The following is a 19,131-nucleotide window of genomic DNA, read 5'->3' on the forward strand; positions in this document are numbered from 1 at the left end:
CCAGGCACAGTGACCAGCTGGAGTGAGTGCCCTGCTTCCCAGTCCATGGTGCAGGTTGAGACTGGACCACAGGGGCAGGGGCCTTGGTTGGTGTGAGTGTGTCTGCAGAGTGTGTGTGGGTATGCTAAAATAGAAATCTTGGAATAGAAATCAACACCTGCTATGCCAGTCCCACTTGGTAAACAAATTTTAGATTTTATGTCAGTAAGTTCAGACTTTGACGCTACCCCACCTTCAGTTTTCCATGACAGTGTGTATAGCAATTTTAGCTATGTGATTACTATTGAGACTTTTCCTGTACAGTAGTATTTTTTATTTTCTTTTTCTTTTTTTTTCTACAATATCTGAACTAATAATAATTCTTTGATTGCTATGATAAGATTTCAATCATCCTAATCATAAATTCAGGATTTACACATAAGATGTGCTTTCATTTTGCCCGTAATAAAATTTTGCATATATAACACTGCTCCCGTCTATGCTATGATTCTACACCCTGACCCAACAGACATAGGAAAGGATGCCTGATTTATCTAAGGTTAAAAACTGAAGAACCTAGTTGATTGAATATGATTGAATGTAAAAAACTGGCTCTAAGCTGTTCTGCTATTCATCATCTCTTTTAATGTATTAGTTAATTTAATTTTATTAAGACCTCCTCAGGTAAAGAAAAAAAAAAACAACACAAATTCTAATGCAGATTGAATTTATGAGGTAGATTTGAAGGACAGCATTTCAAAGAAAGTAACAATTCTGCTGGAATTTGAGCAAGACTTTGTAAGCTCGGAGAATGAGTTTTTTTCTGATGTCCGTAACGTGAGAGTCCTTTTTCCTACCCTCACAATGACACAGTCAGCTGGAGAACAGTGCTGATGCTCTCAGGCCTTTGTTGTGTACAGATGACAAATAAATGCATCTGAAGAGATCCTTATGTAGTAATAGCAAGAGAGCTCAACAATCAAATTTAGGAGCCTAGAAGATCAGCACATAAATCTATATTCAGTTTCTCAGACTTCTTTCTTGATATGTTAAACTGGAGAGTTAAGGATCATTATAGGATTCTAGGCAACAAGGCTGGGAGATGTGAATCCACTTTGATCACCCTGAGAAAGAAAGAAAAAAATAAAAGTTTTTATCTACTGATCAGCTGGAGATACAAGAAGGAATTTCTCATAGGCATGATCGAATGCCTTTTGGATATCCAATTTTGAGACCTGGAAGAAGCCCTTCCATTCCTCGGTCTGCAGGCCATCTTGGGCAATCCAGAACATATGCTCCCAGTCACAACAAAAGCAATCCACAACAGATTTCCTCCTTCTGTGAAAGGGATATCTGCTATTTCCCTTTCTATCTTGCCTTACTGTTATTGTAAGCTATTTGTGGAAGTACTCCTATCATTTCTGCTTTAGGTGCCTTGCTTAGGTTAATAGAAAGAGGTAAATGCTTCCAGAGTATAATCCAGAGCACAATTCATAACATTTAAAAAATCATGGTGTCTCCTGGTGATTTGCAAAGCTATATCCCAGTCCTGAAATGTAAAATTCTTCTCTATGTGTCAGAAGCAGGCTGCAAGTATGGTTTTTGGTTCTGGAATGTGTAGCATGGCAGCTACCTACTACTTCCTTAATGTTTAAACTGAGGAAATTAAGGCAAATGGTAAACCCATGGCAGTGTAGATATGTTCATGGCTGGACAGTCAGAAGGAGTTGTAGAATGACTTGAGGAAGTTAATCCTGGCCAAATTCCAGCAGGTATTTATGTCCTACCTGCCTAAATTTCCCCTGTTGTTTCAATTAAATTTTATCTTCACATCCTCCTGTTAAAACACTACTGTGTAATATTGCTGGCCCAGAAAGGGTTGCCATTATCCCAAGGGAAACTGCATTTCAGCAGCGAGCCCAGAAATCTTTGTAGATTCTCTGAGAAGTTGTTTAGCATCCTTCTGAGTACGCTTCTATAAAAATGCAAAGTATAACAGTATGTAATGCTGCTATTCATAAAAAGGAAAGGGAAAGTAGGTCAATATGTGAAGGACACAGGACTTTGGGATTGTTTCCAAATGCAGCTTTCACTTAACCCAAATGAGGCCACACTGAGTATCCCAACTGAGGTGGTCCTTCTTGCCTTTAAGGACGGCAGGCAGCATCAACTAGGAGTGCAGTGCACCAAAACTTTGATTTTGATTCATGTACCAAGTGGAAATGGAAGTAGATTTCCCAATAACCTTACTGACTCTAAGGCATTGCAGTTGTTCTAGAGAAAATCTATGTTAATATGAATATGGGTGTCCTTAATGTATATATAGATGCTACATGCATCCATATACCATAACACATATAAGGCTGCTGAGGGATTGTTGGTTTTGTTTGGATACTTTTTTTTTTTTTTAACTGCTTACAATAGTAATAATGACCTCCATGCTGGGCATTTCCTGGGGACTAATGATCAGCTGGGGTTAATGACCTGAAATGTAGCCACAGGCCATCAACTCATCCCAGCCAGCCATTAATCCTATGGAACTACCAGTGCCTCTACTGTTATTGCTTAATTTAGTCTCCCTAATTTTAGTGTAGCTTTAAAAACCTTGCTGCAGCCAATGAGCAGTTCTGTATTTTATTAGCCCTGCATTTCTACTGCTGAGCACGGGGTTGTTTTCCTAGTTGCTGATCAACTCTAAACACTGAATAGACTTTATTAAAAGTTGCTTATCAAGCTGCTGAGCATCTCCAGACATCTAAATATTTTATGTGTGTTTGCTTGGAGTGGCCCTCAGCAATTAATACATTGTTTCATTAGGAGGGTTTTTTACTAACCACTAAGTGACTTTAAACACCTAATATATTTCACAAGAAGTTTGTATTCCAGCCATTGAGCAGCTTTAAACACTATATTGGCGTCATACATTTAAAAAAGAAATCACTCAGTGTTATACATTTCTCACAAGTAATTTCCTGTCTCTACCCTTCTAAACATTATTCTTTTATTTTATGGGTTTGTTTTTTTTTTTTTAGCTAATACATTCCTATTTAGCTTGCTGGACCTCCAGTACTTTTCATCCAAAACATTGGAGCTTCACTGGAATTGGCTTTGCTTCATTTCCGTCATCTAATACAGAGAAAAGAAGAGCCACAGGGGGCAACATGAACCCCCATTTCCTTCCAGCACCAAATTAAGGGATTAGAAAACATTCATGTTGTTCTGACCAAGATAATAATTCAGGCTTTAGACTTAAAAATAACCCGTGGTGTATCCCTGCATATACAACTACCAACAGCATGACAATCAAAATGACAGTGATTCAGTGGGTATTCTTAATCATTGTTACAGATCTCCAGCCCAGTGCTGTCAACAGGAAATTCACACTGCTGCAGCAAATGCCGAGTTTAGCTAACATCTGCTCACTCAGGCTGAGGACTTGATCAGCTAGCGTTTCGGCAGACAGGCCTCCACCCTGCAATTTGCTTGCTTTTCCAAGGTCTCCCGTGCAGCCCTTCAGCTAGCAAGAGTTGTCACCACTCCTCTGAAGTCAGGGGAGCCATGAGCCCGGTGGACACTGCTCCTGGATCTCGCTGTTCAACCTCCGCAGCTCCGTGGCAGAGAGCAGGGACAGGACCTTCCCAATTCCCATGACAGGCAAAGTTTCCATCAAACCAGAATTTTGCTCCTTTCAGCAAGCAGTAAAATCTCAGTGACAGGTCAGATTTGCATAGCAAGGCTCAACAAGGATTGGTACGCTAGCCAGCTCACAGCCTTTTTGTGAAATCATATACATAGCCCTGTGCACCACTTCAAGCCCCGCTCTCCGAGCCCATATCCACCTGCTCCATGGGTGGCTGGCTCTCTTGCCCCCCTCCTCCATGCAGATAGGGCAGTTTTTGCTGCTGGGTTCCTCTTCTGGGTAGGACCAAGTAAAGGGGGAAAGGACTCTGTCACAGCTTCTATCAAGTTGAGGCTTTTACCAGACAGGTAGGACTGAGAATCTCCCTGTTTAAAAATCCCTGATGGGTGTCATTCCTTTTAAACAGTACTCATGAGGACAGCATTGTTGACTGTTATTGAAGTGATACAATACTTGCCAAAGAAGGAAATGTGGAAGTCCTACTTTAAATGCATGAGTAAATTACATTAATCTCAACTAATTAAAGTTTTGGGTTTTTTTTCCAGGAAAAAAAAGGAAAATTTTAGAAAATGTTAAGGGCCAGCTAATCCTATGAAAAGCACATTGCCCTCTTCCTAAAATGATTTTAAAAACTTGTCCTGAGACAATATAGGCATGGATTCAGAAGACTGGAGCAATGATATAACAATGTAAACACCTCTTTTTTAATTATTATCTCATAGGTAATGTTTTTACAACTCAGTCTGCACACACCATCTGACTCCTAAAATGGTATGGAAACCTCTCTAACCATATCAGTTGGATTAACTGAAGTCAAAATAAAGGTTATATTATTACCTTAGAAAGATTGGTCCAGGTTGATGGTCATGGTATAGAAGTATATCCAATACTAATTTAGACGTCCTTTACCAGGATAGACCAGGAGGGTTTTGATTTGTTTGTCTCCTCAGGCATTCCTGATATTCAGCAATATTGTATTGGCTCTGCAGCAAGAGTGGCAAGGCAATTCTTACATTCAAATGACATCCACTATACTTCAAATCTTAGCAATAAGATATTGCCTCATAATATTTGGATTGCTAGTTATGCACCAGCTTCAACTGCAATATCTGTCTTTCTGCTGATACACCCGGGTATGAGTTAAGGAATGAGCTGGTATGTGGGGAATGAGTGGAGATTACGGTATATGAGTGGAGATTATTACTTAGATAACTCTAGTGCTTTCAGTGCTGTGAAGAATAAAATCTGACTTTGGATGCTCTGGCCTGGCTTTGGCATATTTGTAACTCAGACTGATACCACCTGTGTATCTGAATTTGTGTATGTGTGCATGGGCATGCATATAAGAACAGACATGCATATTTTACTTTTAAACCTCCTGAAGTTCTGTCAAAATTACCTGGTTCCCAGGAATCAGTTCTGGGATCACAGACCGTTATCTCCGGATCAAGTCTATTTTGGGCTATTCCTCATGGGAGAGGTTTTTTTTTCTTTCCAGGCACTGGAAACCCATATATTCTAAAGTTGAATCAAGATTTCTCTTTGACATGCATATTATATATTGCGTACACATGTGGTTTTCATGCAGTTAATATTTTAAGTATAGAAAGCCTAAAATAAACACAACAAAAGCAAAATCCAAGTTAAGACCTTTAAAAATAAAGGGTATAATGGAAATATCAACTGACCCTCAACTCTGTAAATAGAGAAGCATAACTGTGTTGACTTTGGGTTAGGTTCAGATCGGAGAGGATGAATGCAATATTTATTTCAGCATGAATTGCAAGCATTGGAGTTACTGCCAGTTATGAGTGAAATCAGTCCTACGATAATCAAAATGATAACAAAAGAATATACTGCCATGACAGCAATACATTATTCTTGTATTGAAAAGGACATCTGCCTCTTTTCTATTACTGTGATTAATGCTCCTGATTTTTATGTATTTAACTCTTCCAATGTTATAATTCTTGGACCTTTATAACAAAGATAGGTCTGCTGTCACCAGAAAAAGAACATGTAGTTTTACATTAAAAAAAAAGTTGTGCTGTTTAAGTTATTTTTTCAGCAATATCTGATAAAATATCTTTTACTGATACAGTCATATGTGTTGGCTTTCAGCAGAGGTTACTATATATAGTTCTGAAGTAGTCAAAAGTCCCTTTGGATGTGTGCATCCTAACAAATCAACAATAAACATTACCACTGTGTTGCAATTTCTCAGAAAAGCTATACATTTCACAAGTTTCTTGTGTCTGATGGCATTATGTGAACTTAACAGTACAACAGTTGCACAGGTGAAATATATAAATAGCTCAAATTTGCCTGTCTCCTCTGGTAACTAAATTTTACAAGACTGCACTGGACGAATAACATATACCTCATTTGGTACCATCCAGACAATCAAAGACACGCTTCTCATTGCAAATGCTTGTTGTTTTAAAAGCAGTCATGTTTGCACAAGCTAAACACCATTTCCAGTTAGTACACTGGCACATCTCTGTGTGGTGTCTTAGACCAGTTCTTTATTTGTGAGCTTGTCCTGGTTTTGGCTGGGATAGAGGTAATTTTCTTCCTAGTAGCTGGTATAGTGCTGTGTTTTGGATTTAGTATGAAAATAATGTTGATAACACAGTGATGTTCTAGTTGTTGCTAAGTAGTGTTTATACTAGTCAAAGACTTTTCAGCTTCCCATGCTCTGCCAGGTGCACAAGAAGCTGGGAGGGAGCACAGCCAGTACAGCTGACCCAGACTGGCCAAAGGGCTATGCCATACCATATAACATCATGCTCAGGATATAAACTGGGGGAAGTTGGCCAGGGGGCAGCAATAGCTGCTCGGGAATGGGCTGGGCATCAGTCAGTGGGTGGTGAGCAATTGCATTGCACATCACTTGTTTTGTATATTATTTTATCATTAGTAGTAGTAGTAGTAGCAGTAGTAATAGTAGTATTTTCTCTTCCTCTGCTCTCCTATTAAACTGTATTTATCTCAACCCATAGGTCTTACTTTTTTTTCTGATTCTCTCCTCCATCCCACCATAGGGCAGGGGGAGGGTGAGCGAGTGGCTGTATGGTGCTTAATTGCTGACTGGGGTTAAACCATGACAGAGCTCTTAAGAAAAAGTTCATGATTAGAAAGGTCAGGTTTGAGATCTATTTTTCGTCTGGATAGAAATAATGCAAAGATTTTCCCACTGGTCTTCGGCAAGTTACTGTACTGCGAATAGTTCTGTTTTATCTAATTCACATGGCCTTTAAGGATATGAAATGGAATGTTTGTGAATATCACCTGAAGTTAAAGATTTCAAACAACCTTTTTTTCCCTGTAATATTGTTCTTTCTACAAAGAGACATTTGACAGCCAAGATCTCAGTCTTTTCACATTCTCCATTCATCAGTATGTTTCTCAAAGCTTTTGTCAGTGTCTTGCATTTCTCTCTTTTCCATTATATTTTCTAGTTCTCGTTTACTTTAGTTCTTTTCTCTTGCCATCTTAAAAATTTTCCATGTAAAAATTAAATTACACAGTTCATGCTTCTTAAGACTTTCTAAGATAATAGTGGTCTCAGTCAGCCATTCATTTCTTAAAGTCCAAGATGAACCTTTCGCAAAGCTATTGCCTCAGGAATGTATCTTCCCATTGGGTTCTGTGTAGGCTGCTCTTAGTTTGAATTGCACACATGTAAATCTTGTCTTAGGTCACAAGTGGGAATTACTCCAGTACTGTCTTCATGATTTCCCAGTACTAAATAAAACAGCACTACTCCATGGTTTAATATGACTGTTGACATCTCTGTTGGAAATGTCCCAGACTAGAAGATAGTTGGAAAGAAGACAACCTTGCAATTGCAAGCAGCACAAACCCAGGCAGAAGACACAAGTGATCTCCTGTTTCACAGGGTGGTACCAGCTCTCGGTTTTACCTGTGTGGTCTGCAGTAGTCAAGGACATGAATCAGCACAAAATCAACCGAATAGAGACATTCTCTTAGGATTACTCCTCCTAGGCAGAAGAAAATGTTGGATAGCTTTGTAACACCTCTCTGCCAGACTCATGCCAGAGTACTGAAGGCACTCCTAAGATACTGAGATACCCTCTGTGCTCTGGTTAACCATGTTCCTTGATGTACTAGATATGATAAAATTGTTTTCATGCCCTCCGTTTCACAGTTGTTGCCATGGTTAGGTACAAACTTAATCTTTTTTCACTCCTTCAATGGTTCAACCAAGGCTTGGGAAACACTGGAGTGAAACTTCAGAATTGCTAATGCAAAGTGTTTCCCAGGAAACTGTGACTCCTTTTCACCTCCTTCTCTGCAAAATTGTCTGAATACCCCTTTAGAGTACCAGTGTGGCATGTAGTGACCAGTGTGTATCCTAAAATGCCCAGTCTTGTTAAGGAGAATGTTACAGGTGGGAATGAGTACCCTGGACATGGAAGGAGTGAAAAGGCAAACTGTCCTGAGCCAGAGTGTTGCTTTGGAAACTGTTAAAGCACCATTATTAATTCCTGAGCCCAGGAAACTCTCATAAATGTGCAAGCAATCAAGAGTACACCCTGGTAAGCCCTTAGGTGTTAGCAACTGCACTGTTATTTGTAATTTGATCATCATTGTCCAAAATCCACATAGTGAAAATTACTGATCCAAATGCAAAAGTGAAGAAAGCCACTGAGTTTGCTTCCTGTGTGGAAACAGCGGGTGAACATTGCACTCCTTTTAATTCAATGAACCTAAGGTCATCAGTTCATGTGCAAACTAGAAAGACTGTCTGATGGCTTAATTTGAGCTTGCCTGCCAGGCCACTGGTCTCTTAAACTAGGAATCATACATAGGTCACCCTTCTCCTACCACTCTCAAGGCTTTAAAGCATCTTGCAAGCTGAACTCAGTACCTTTGTAAACAGTTCCCTCCTCATTTTTATTATGTCATTTTTAATGACAGGTTAAATCTCAGAGCACTGTGTCACTAGCTATCATCAAATTCTTTTTAAATTGAAGAACAAGTATTTTTGACCTGTTGAAATGTTCTCATAATAAAAAATATCAATATTAGAATCTATGGATTTTTCACTAGAAATATCTTAGATTGTGATGAGTCCTGTGATTTCCAGTACTCTGCAGTTTCCCCACAACTTGTTCTTCTTTTCCACACCCCCATTTAACAAGTCCTCTCTCTCTATGGAGATTTAGAAGTATCCCTTGTAACAGACAGACTCCATAAAACTTTCCATGGGGAACACAGGCTAGAGAGGGAATTTGGAGAAAGTGTCAGGAATATGGTCAGCATGTGGAGGACTAGAATATTTATACCTGTTCTTTAAAACAGTTTTTCTAATTTAAAGCCAGCTTATTTTTATGGGCATGAGGCCTAGCTGGTAATTAGCCAGTATCCAGTCCATGGAAAACATAAAATAACAAGGTCTGGAGTAAAGTAATGCCATATCAAAATGTGTAAGATATTCAGAATGTTTTATGTAACTCCTTCTCATAATTAATATCCCAAGCCACTGGAGCCACCACACTATAGTAGCATTTTGACAGCAAGGGTTAACAGATTATAATTTCTGAGAGACGCTTATAGGCTGTTTTTTCTATGAATGAGTTTTCTTTCTCTTCTGTTTCCTGTTCCTTGGGAGATGGTGGAGAAAGCTGGTTTTAATAAGCAAAAACCCAGACTTAATTTTTTTTTTTAAAGGAAGTAAAGGAGTGACCAATGAGCATTGGAGTTTATTTACTTCATTCCTTTCTCTACTGAAGCAGCTGCCCTTTTGCAGCTCCTGCTTCCTGACGCACACCAGAGATGGGTGTGCAGATGGCACTGTGTTTAACCGAGCACCCAAATTTCTTCACTCAGCCCTTGCCTGATACTAATTTTTAGCAGAATGAAGAACTATTATAATTTGGGACTGGGCTCTAAGTAGTACATCTGGCTTGATTTGCATCTGGAAGGAACAACAGTTCAGCCAAAAAAGTTAAAGCTTTTGTGATATAATTAAATCCAACACATCTGAGAGAGGAGATGTATTGAGTAATAGGAAAGTATCAATAATATTTCGCTAGGAGGACTTTTAGGAAATGAGACAGCTAGCCAAGACAGCATTGAAGTCTGAAGAAAAATCTGTATGTACAGTAAGAAGATTTCTTACATTCATTTTAACAGAATCACAGAAGTAAAAGTATGTGCTAAACAAAGTAAAAAAAACAGCCTTTGAGGGGCCAATATAAAGTTGGACAAACAATAGCTGTCAAAACAAACCCCCCAAAAATTTCACAGCTGGAATAAAAAGAGTATGAAGACCAAGTAATTATATAAGAAAATATTGTGTTTCTCCAATATGCAAATTTTTGCATAAGAACTTGCATGAGATCCTTTGGAATGTAAATGAGCAGCAGTCACTATTAAAGAGTCTACCTTATCTTTCCTGTCTTCACCTTAAACTTCCTTGTCCTAGGTAATAAATTGATGTTCTGCTATAAAGGAAGATTGTGAAAAGCAGAGGTACCAAAATTCTGTTAAGATGCCAGCATTCACTACAATGATAGAATAAGGACACAGTGGAAGATACTAGAATGCATTTACAGAAATCACTCTTCTTAAAACTGAAACGTGAAGTTTCAGAAACTGAAGATGGAAATAATTAAAGGCAAACATCCTATGAAGAAGTACTGAAAAGTTTATGGCCTTTACATCGTCACAAACATATTCTGGCACAGATCCCTTCAAAATATATGTTTAATACATAACAGTGAGAGAGCAGCTGAACAAGATGAAACAAACTAAAGTGAGCAAATGTTCAAAGGGCTTTTATCATTGCAATCCCTTGATATTAAGTATGTTAAAGATCCTTCAACACAGTTTTCTGGAGAACAATATGTTTGTTCTTTCTGTCCCTCTGTAACAAACGGACATTTTTTAATTCGTTTTGAAGCTTTTAGTATTTAAATTTATGCAACCAATTCAATATAATTGACTGAATCACGCTTTGTACTATGTTCTGTCATTATGCTTTACCAACACCTCTTTAATAGAATCCCATGTAACTTTGTTTTATTTTAATAGCAGGATCCTGGATTAAGTATACCAGCCTGGTGACAGAACGATCCAAAACAGAGTATCTAGGAAAGTCTGCAAAGCCACAGTTGTAGGGCAGTAACCAATTTATGTTTATATTGTAGCTTCTATGTGGTCTTTTATTGGAATCACATTTGGCTCTCACTACACTCTTTCTCGTGAGAATTTAGACATCACGGTTTGATTTGTTCACTATCTGAGCAAAAGAAGGCAAAGTATGGCTGAGAATGATGCTGCAGCATCACTGACTAGGATCTCTCAATGCTTTAATGTGATGCCCAGAAGAACTTTCTTCTGGGAACATCAGGCAGAGAAATAAAAAACATGAATGATTAAAGCACATTTCCTCTTTGGAAAGTTAGTGTATAAACATGGAAGTGCTTTATCCAACAGATGTGTAAACTTTGTGTCTTTTGAGTCATCGTATCTGCTTATCTGAAGAATATGATTTATTATATTTTATTCCCATGAAACTGTGCAATCTGGGGTATATATACAAAGTTAGGAATAAGTACATCCTGACTTGCCTATGATTAAAATAATTGTTAACTGAGGGACAATTCTGAAATACGCAGTATATATGCAGTTACTGGTCTCAGTTACAGTAGAGTCATAACTTCTGAATGAAGAACTTTTATTCCTAATAATGTTAGTATTTAAAGTAACAGTCTAGCATGAGAAACATTTATACTGCAATTAATTAGAAAAAAAGACAACTTCTTAACAAACTAAACTGAATAAATCTGATTAGAAAGAAACAGAAAGACAGTAAGTATAAACATTTGCAATACCACTCTTCAGAGTACAAGCACACTTGGAGGTGACCAGGTTTCGACAAGGCTATTTTCCTGTTCACTAACATCAGCATTTTTGACCTTCTCATTATTACATGTATTGATGGACTGACTATTTTACATCCTCCTCACAAAGTACCAAAATTAGAAATGGAGGATATTGGAAATGGCTAACACACCAAATTGAAAACATTGAATAGGTCAAAGTCACAGACTTTGCTACAATCTTGTCTGGAATATATGCAGAGGTAGCTCAGTCCATGTTTCATTTTTATGCTAATCAGTGTAAAAATTCTGTGAAATGTCAGTCTATGAACACATTCCCACAGTAACATCATTTTGTGAAAAAAAGGAATGAAGTAAAAATGCAATCCATACTTACAGAATTTATGGTATGCTTAAAATTGAGTAATTCTTTAGTCTATCTATACACAAAATGACAGGAAAGAGCTATAAAAACCAAAGTAGACTGAAATTGATAATTTTGCTGTGTAACATCTTCCAAAAAGCTGTCAACTCCTTCGGACAGAAGCCTCTTCTTATTGAGAATACTGAACCCTTGGCTACTCATCCTAATTAAAATGTAATTAGGTAAGTGTAATTAGGTAATAATACCACTCAAAACACTTAGCCTGTTTTCCACAATTGAATCCACAGTTGAGCTCACTATGGCATAAAATTCTGAACTCAGATCTCATGGCACTAATTGCCTCTTCACCCCAATTTAATCTGACATGTAGGCAGAAGCCTAGAGCTGCGAGGAATATTTATGGTACAAACTATGAAACAGATCTGGGAAATACATCCATGACCCACATGGTAGATATGTGACAAAGGCAATGAAAATACTGGCTACTACAAGTAGCATCTACTTCAGAGAAACAAATCTGCTAATATCAAGGAGAGGTATAATAACCCGCTTAGTCCTTGGGGTAGGCTTCATCTCACATACTTTTAGCCAGCTGAAAGGCAGATATCTGTTTTAAAGTAGTCATTTTCACTGCCACTGTAGTCAATGGAAAGAGGGAGGAGACCAAAGAATGATTCATCTCACACCAGAGTAGAGTTTAAAACAATTGGGATGAACTGCGTTCTGTGGTTGCCTCTTCCCCAACTTGGACTACGAAGGAGAGTTGGTGAAATAAATTTTGACTAGATGCTGAGCTTCTAAGATCAGTAAAGTGAGATGAAACCTGCCTCTGCTCCATAAAATATCTCCAGCTACTACTTCACCATCAGCTTTCCATGTTTAAGGCAATAATTAGAAAATGCTGGACAACCTAAATCAAACATCATGTGACATCTGTTGTCTAGTCAGAGTTTTGTGTTCTCTGAAGAAACCCTAGAAAGTCCATCCCACAGCTGCTGAACTACTCCACCCTTCACAGGCCAGTCACATCACTGTCTTACCTTAGGTGCATTGTGATGTATCTGGAGGAAACCACAGGACTAAATGAGCATGCGTGTGCATGCGCACACACACACACACATATACATACACATCAATGCCTGCTTGCAAACATGCAGAAAAAATGTTCAAGACCCTTGGACTGGCTTCAGCCCACGGCTTGCCAGCTAAGCAGCTCCAGCTGACACTGGCATCAACCACAAACTGGTGCAGACAGAAGGAACTGCCATGAACTCCATGGTCAAAAATTCCTTCAGGGCAACCTGCTGCCTTTCCTGTTTTCTTAGTCTGTACAATGTTTTGAATGCCCAGAGGAGAGCAGCACCTTAATGAAAAACAGCCATTCCAGTTTAATATTTGTGAAACTAGGGTCCTAGTGCCATTCAGACAGGCTACAAAGAGTTGCTTGGACAAATGAACTCATCTCCTAGCCAGAACAAATGCCATCTCTTTTATCTTGTGTCATCAAGCTTCTGTGAAGCCTTCAGAGCCTGCTGAATTTACTGGTAGTTGCCAGTTACTAATCTGTTGCTGGCAATGCAGGATCGTGGCTTCCTTTTCTTGACTGCAAGCACTTTTTGCTCCTTCTTTATCATCTCACACACTCCAGCCTGCTTCTGTAGACCATTCAGAGGTTTGGCTCTTATTACCAACATTTAAAAGGGATCAGCACCTGCCTACCACAATTACATCATGGTCTACCATTATGAATTTGCTCCTAAGAGAAAATGCATATCAAAAAAACCCAAAAATCAGGACAATGCATGCTTGTCTCAGAAAAAGCATCTTGCTCGGGATATTGTATGTAAAATCTCAGTCAATTACATAATGAGCTATTAGAGGAGAGCAGACAAATGTAAACATGGGTTTGCTTGTGTTTCTGTTTTCATATGAACAATGCACAAAGGTCAAGAGCTGGAACTGACAATGTTTGCGTACAAAGAAAAGATACGGGTTCATGATAGCTGTTGAAGAATCAAATAATAAATACATATATATTTGTACTTTACCTTCTCCAAGAATTTGACTAATATATGCAATGACAGCTTGCTGATTGCATGCTAATACACACCTTAGCTGGCCGTACTTTTTATCATTCTTTGAGAATGCAATCATATTAAAAAATACATTGATCAAGCATGCTGCTCACTCATTAAATTTAGAAATTATTAGAAATACTTGACATTAAAAGTCTTAAATTCATTTTTTGAATAAATGCATTTTTTTAATCCAGTATTGTGTGTACTTGTCTTGAGGATCTACTGAGGATAGAGTACATTAAAAATACAATTGCCTTTAAACCTTGGTAGATTAATGTTTTGTCATGATTTATACTGTCTCTTTTGTATTCAGCTCTAAAGTTGTTTTCCCCTCTCTGAATCATGTATTGATGATTCAAATGTAAGATTCTAACTGTTATAATAATGAGAGCAATATAAGCAAATCACCACGTTAATGTCTTTTTTTAAAAAAAATTCATCTCATGCCCTAACACTCTTTTAGCTAAAGTGACAACATTTTCAAGAAAGACAATATCCTAAAGCATATCCTGGAAGAACAGACAGGCATATTCTTCTATGGGCAATGGAAAAGTGGATAAAAATTATGAAAGTTTATAACATTTTGTAGCATGTTATTTTAATATGTCCTCTTTGTATGTTTTGTATGTTTTAAAATATCTCAGGAAAACATCACCGAGCAGATTTTAAATTGCTATTAGTTTACCTTTTTATTTAAGTTAGAAATAAATCATAAAAAATATTTGAAGTCTTTTACTAGCTAAAAAAAAAAAAAAAAGACATGCCCATTTTCCATCAGTCATACCTAAGAGTCTCTTAGGTCTCCCTCTTTGAAGAAGCACATTAAAGGGGGTCAGAGGTTTCACAAATAAATTGGTTGGCAAGCAATATCAATGGTGCCCTAGACTGACCTGGTATATAATTGTTTGCATATCATTGCAGTAAAAGCAACAACGTGTTTAATCTGTGTGTGTTTATTTTGATCTATATATGGACCTTCAGGGTCAATGTGATTTACTCACATTTACTGTTGGTTATTAAAAATGCTGAATAAAGTGATGGAAAGGTGTTAGAAGGCATTTGCAATTAGGAAAGAAAATGACAGTCCGCATGGAACTGCTTACTCAGAATTTTATCACAAGGGTGTTGAGTTTTTTTTCTACTCTATTTTCACAAAGCTTTATAACTCACAGCTTGAGAGAAACATATCAAAGCATTTTTTGCCTTCAGTAAATGGATGGCAGTACTAATCTTTCCTCCCTAGATCTTACATGATCATGGCTATTGCAAAACTATGGGCATAGAAAACACAAGGAATACTATATTTTGCACTGCCCTGGGTTTTCTTGTATGGTTTGGTTTGGTTTGGTTTGGTTTGGTTTGTTTTTTTCCCTAGGCAGTTAAATAGCATTGTTAAAATTGCTATATTCTTCCCAAAACTGAGAAGGAATATCAGAGTACTCCCTACACAGGAGCCCACTGAAGTCAGTAGAAAGATTTCCATTGACTTCAAGGGATTTTGTTTTTTTCTGCACAGTGAAAAATTTTCTGAGTCTCATGAAACTTAATATTCAATCAGGACCTGAGAGAAATTGCTCAGTCTTCAAATTTAAAGTTGATTTTACTTTAGTGTTCTGTCTCACTCAGTTATTTCACTCCATTAGGAATCTCTAAATGAAATTAAAATAAAAGAGATGTGAGGAAGAGAAGAGGCAAGTCAGAACAGAAAGCATGAGCAAAACAAGAACATGAAGACAGAAAAAACACTGAAAAGAAGTAAAGATAAAGACCAAAAAGTGCAAATGAATGTAGGAGGAAGACAACAAGTCTTCAAGTCTTCAATTTAATATACTGTATAAGCAAGTCTGAAGCTTTAAACACAACTGGAGGAACAGAAATCAAAGGCCCATTCGAATGTTTAAACTAGTTACACCTCAGCTGACGCATCTTGCTGAATCAGTTCCTCTGAGAGCAAAGGATAAAGAGAAGGACCAGTGTGGAAAAATATTTTTACAGCTCACAAGCCTTAATGAAGTCCAATTGCAGCACCCTTTTTGGAGACAAAATAATCAAATGAAAAAGTTGCAGCTTTTTAAAATAGATTAATGCCTGCTTACAGCAAAGCGGTGCTTAGAGAACCTGGCTGACATTTCTTGTCCTTTACTTACTTTAGCTGATGTTACATTAGTCCTTCGTGTGCATAAATCCAGAACTTTCTCAAGAGCGATGGCAGTAGTCACTATTGTTGAAGATGAGACTGGATAATCCATATTTTACATCTGTAAGTAATACAGAAGTGGTCATAAATTTTCAGTCAAAATTGTGACAGAACTGAGAACTCTATGAAAACATTCTTTTTGCTCTTTTTTTTTTTTAATTTTCTGTCAAGAGTGCTTAAACAAGGTCTTTCACTTGGGGCTTTGCCATTCAGCATCAAAACCAGTTGATTTACTGAACCCAGTCAAAATGCTTCCTGACAGAGAATTTGGACACAAAATCCCTGTTTCACAGCTGCTCCACAAAAACCACATTTTGCACCAAGAAGCTTGGTGTCATACCCAGCAGCACTGACAGGAAGACCTGGAGCAGTACCATCATCCCCAGGCTTACATTTTATTTACAGCTCAGTATAGTCAAGGTAGGAGATATTCTTTATCATTTCTTTGCTATTCTCCTGCGTACAAATGTTCTGGTAAGCTCCTCAGAAATTTTCTGCTGCCTACATCCTCAATATAGCCCCAGGACAGCAAAACATGTAAGTTCAGCTTTAAGCAGTACCAGGAGGGCTAAGGTACACCCTGAGGTGCTCTGCAGTATTAGGACTTGAAACTGGAGGGGTTTTGTGCCGTCAAGAGATTTCCTGCCCTCCATCCACTTTGTTGAATGCCCAGTAGTGGAAATCAGCTAAGCAGTTTCAGCACACAGTCAAGTTGTAATTTTTCTGTTTGTTACCTTATGGGGACTTGTCTAGCAAGTGTACTCGATCATCTCTCTTGATTTATCTCTTATTTCGCTAAATACCGTGAACTACAATGCAACCACTCTGAGAAGTTTTATCTCTGCAGGGTGCAACAGCATCGTAAAATGCTAGTTGTCATTTTTTATTTGCTCTTCTAAGGGACAAGCCCCTTCTGGCCACTGGTAAAGTGTTTGAAGTTCCTCGTTTTGCAGCAGCCCATTTAAACCATGTATCCAGGCCATGGAGTGACTGCAGTCAGATGCAGCCCTCCCAGTTGGAATACAAGCCTCACAGGGAGATGGCTGAAAAGTTCCTTGCTACCATCAAAGTAAGCAATTCCTGCCTTTCATCGTCATTTTCCCATAGGGAGAAACAGGCAATCTGATGCATGGTTAAGTACCGCAGGTCTGATGCCCAGGAACACGCACGGCAGTTGTTTAGCTGCAATCACAGGCCTGGAGCAGAGACTGGGCAAGGAATGGAGCAAAAGCACTGCCCTTTGCAGGTCACATTTCTGTACTCTCATGGTTCTTTCAGGCCACGTTATCAAATAAGCTTAGACATTTGCAAGTGGATCTTTATATACAAGAAGGAATACCGTTGATTTATCTGTGAGCCTCTAAACAGATTTACTTATTAGCAGGACAATAACACACCTAAGAACCAGTTATTCATGAAAATGCATATTTGGTTTTGACTGAAACATGTGTTCATTATGTCGGTTTATTTCCTTACTTGACATGTCAACAGGAAATAAATGGACTCAATTAATAATACAGAACTGCAAGTTACACCAAGTCAGCTTCAACCAATTAATTTTCATCTTTTTACTCCATGCACCTTCTAGAATTTTGAACTCCAACTTTTCTCAGAAAACAAAAAGGACAAATATTTAAAAGCAGGCAATTATCTTTTACTAAGACATTCCTCATCATAAGAAAATACACTTGATATGCTTTTAAAAATATGCTTCATTCATTTTAAGGAAAACATTTCAGCCAATTTATGTTCTCCTAACAGAGCTTAATTTGATTGTTCAGATGTGTCTGTGTAACTAAATGTTTTCTTTGCTTTGATTTCAGAGTTCTCCCTTTCTGAAATATTAAGTGTATAATCACTGAGTGTGCTTTCCTGTTTCTAGAAAAATGCCACTAAACTTCTACTGTCCATCTATAAGCTTTTGGCAAGAGTTGATACAACTGTGGTATAAGGTGATTAATGGAAGGCAAATAAAGGAGTAATTAATCACACCACATAAGAAAGTGAAAATAAAAAATGTTGCAGAGACTGACAAGAAAAGTCTAAACTCCTTATGCTTTGGCACCAATGAAAGACCACAGAAAAAGGCTAAAAAGTTCATGAATGTACTCCAATTAATCTGTATGCGTACTGCAATGCTCTTTAGTTTGGTTCATTTAAATCTGAAATTCCCTTCCCCGTTGATGTCAGCTAGTTAGCCAAGATGGTGCATTACTGTTATGATCACTGCAGCGCATATAATTTAGATTTATCTCTTTAGGGACTTAGCTTCACCCCCTGCTAGCTAATATGCTCACCATGTTTAATGATGCAAAAAATTTCCCTGAGTACAGGTTATTTATCTTTATCAGGGGCTGCTTTTGGCTGGCTGTCAGTTATCAGCCAGAATATTTGTTCCTAAATGGTTTGTACTCATCCATATTCCAGGGCAATTCTGAGGCCCATATTATCACTGATGTTTGCAATAAAAGTGTTTCAGTTCTTCAGATACACCTTAGTAATACTGATTTATGAGTCTGGACTGGCTATATTTCTGATGCAGTGATATGAACCCTGAAATATCTGTCACGGAAGTGAAATATCTATCCAAAACCTCAGAAACAAAACCCACTTGTAGGGGTCTTGAAGAAATATGAGGAATGAAGATATTTCTTTGAATACATTTTGAGGGGAATGAGTCAGAGGTGAGTTTTTTAAACTGAAGATCTGTAGAAAATAAAATAAAATTAGGAACAGACCAGTGAAAAGAAGACAGATGAAAGTGGGAGGAAAAGGAACAGTGAGAAGGAGACAAGTCTGGACAGAGGTAGGGAGACAAAAAAAAAAAGAAATGAGAAACAAAAGAACTTTTGCTGCACCAGATGAGTGAAGACTTTCAGCCTATAAGATTGAAAATGATAATTGGAAAAGCAGAAAACTAAAGCTTATGACTTGAAAGTTCTTGCGTGTGCAGCAACGTGAACAAGAACCCAGCCTAAAAGTGAAAGGCAGATATCCCG

This window comes from Nipponia nippon, unplaced genomic scaffold, assembly GCF_047370975.1.
Source record: "Nipponia nippon isolate SJK-2023a ecotype South Korea unplaced genomic scaffold, ASM4737097v1 scaffold_4, whole genome shotgun sequence".
Taxonomy (NCBI): Eukaryota; Metazoa; Chordata; class Aves; order Pelecaniformes; family Threskiornithidae; genus Nipponia; species Nipponia nippon.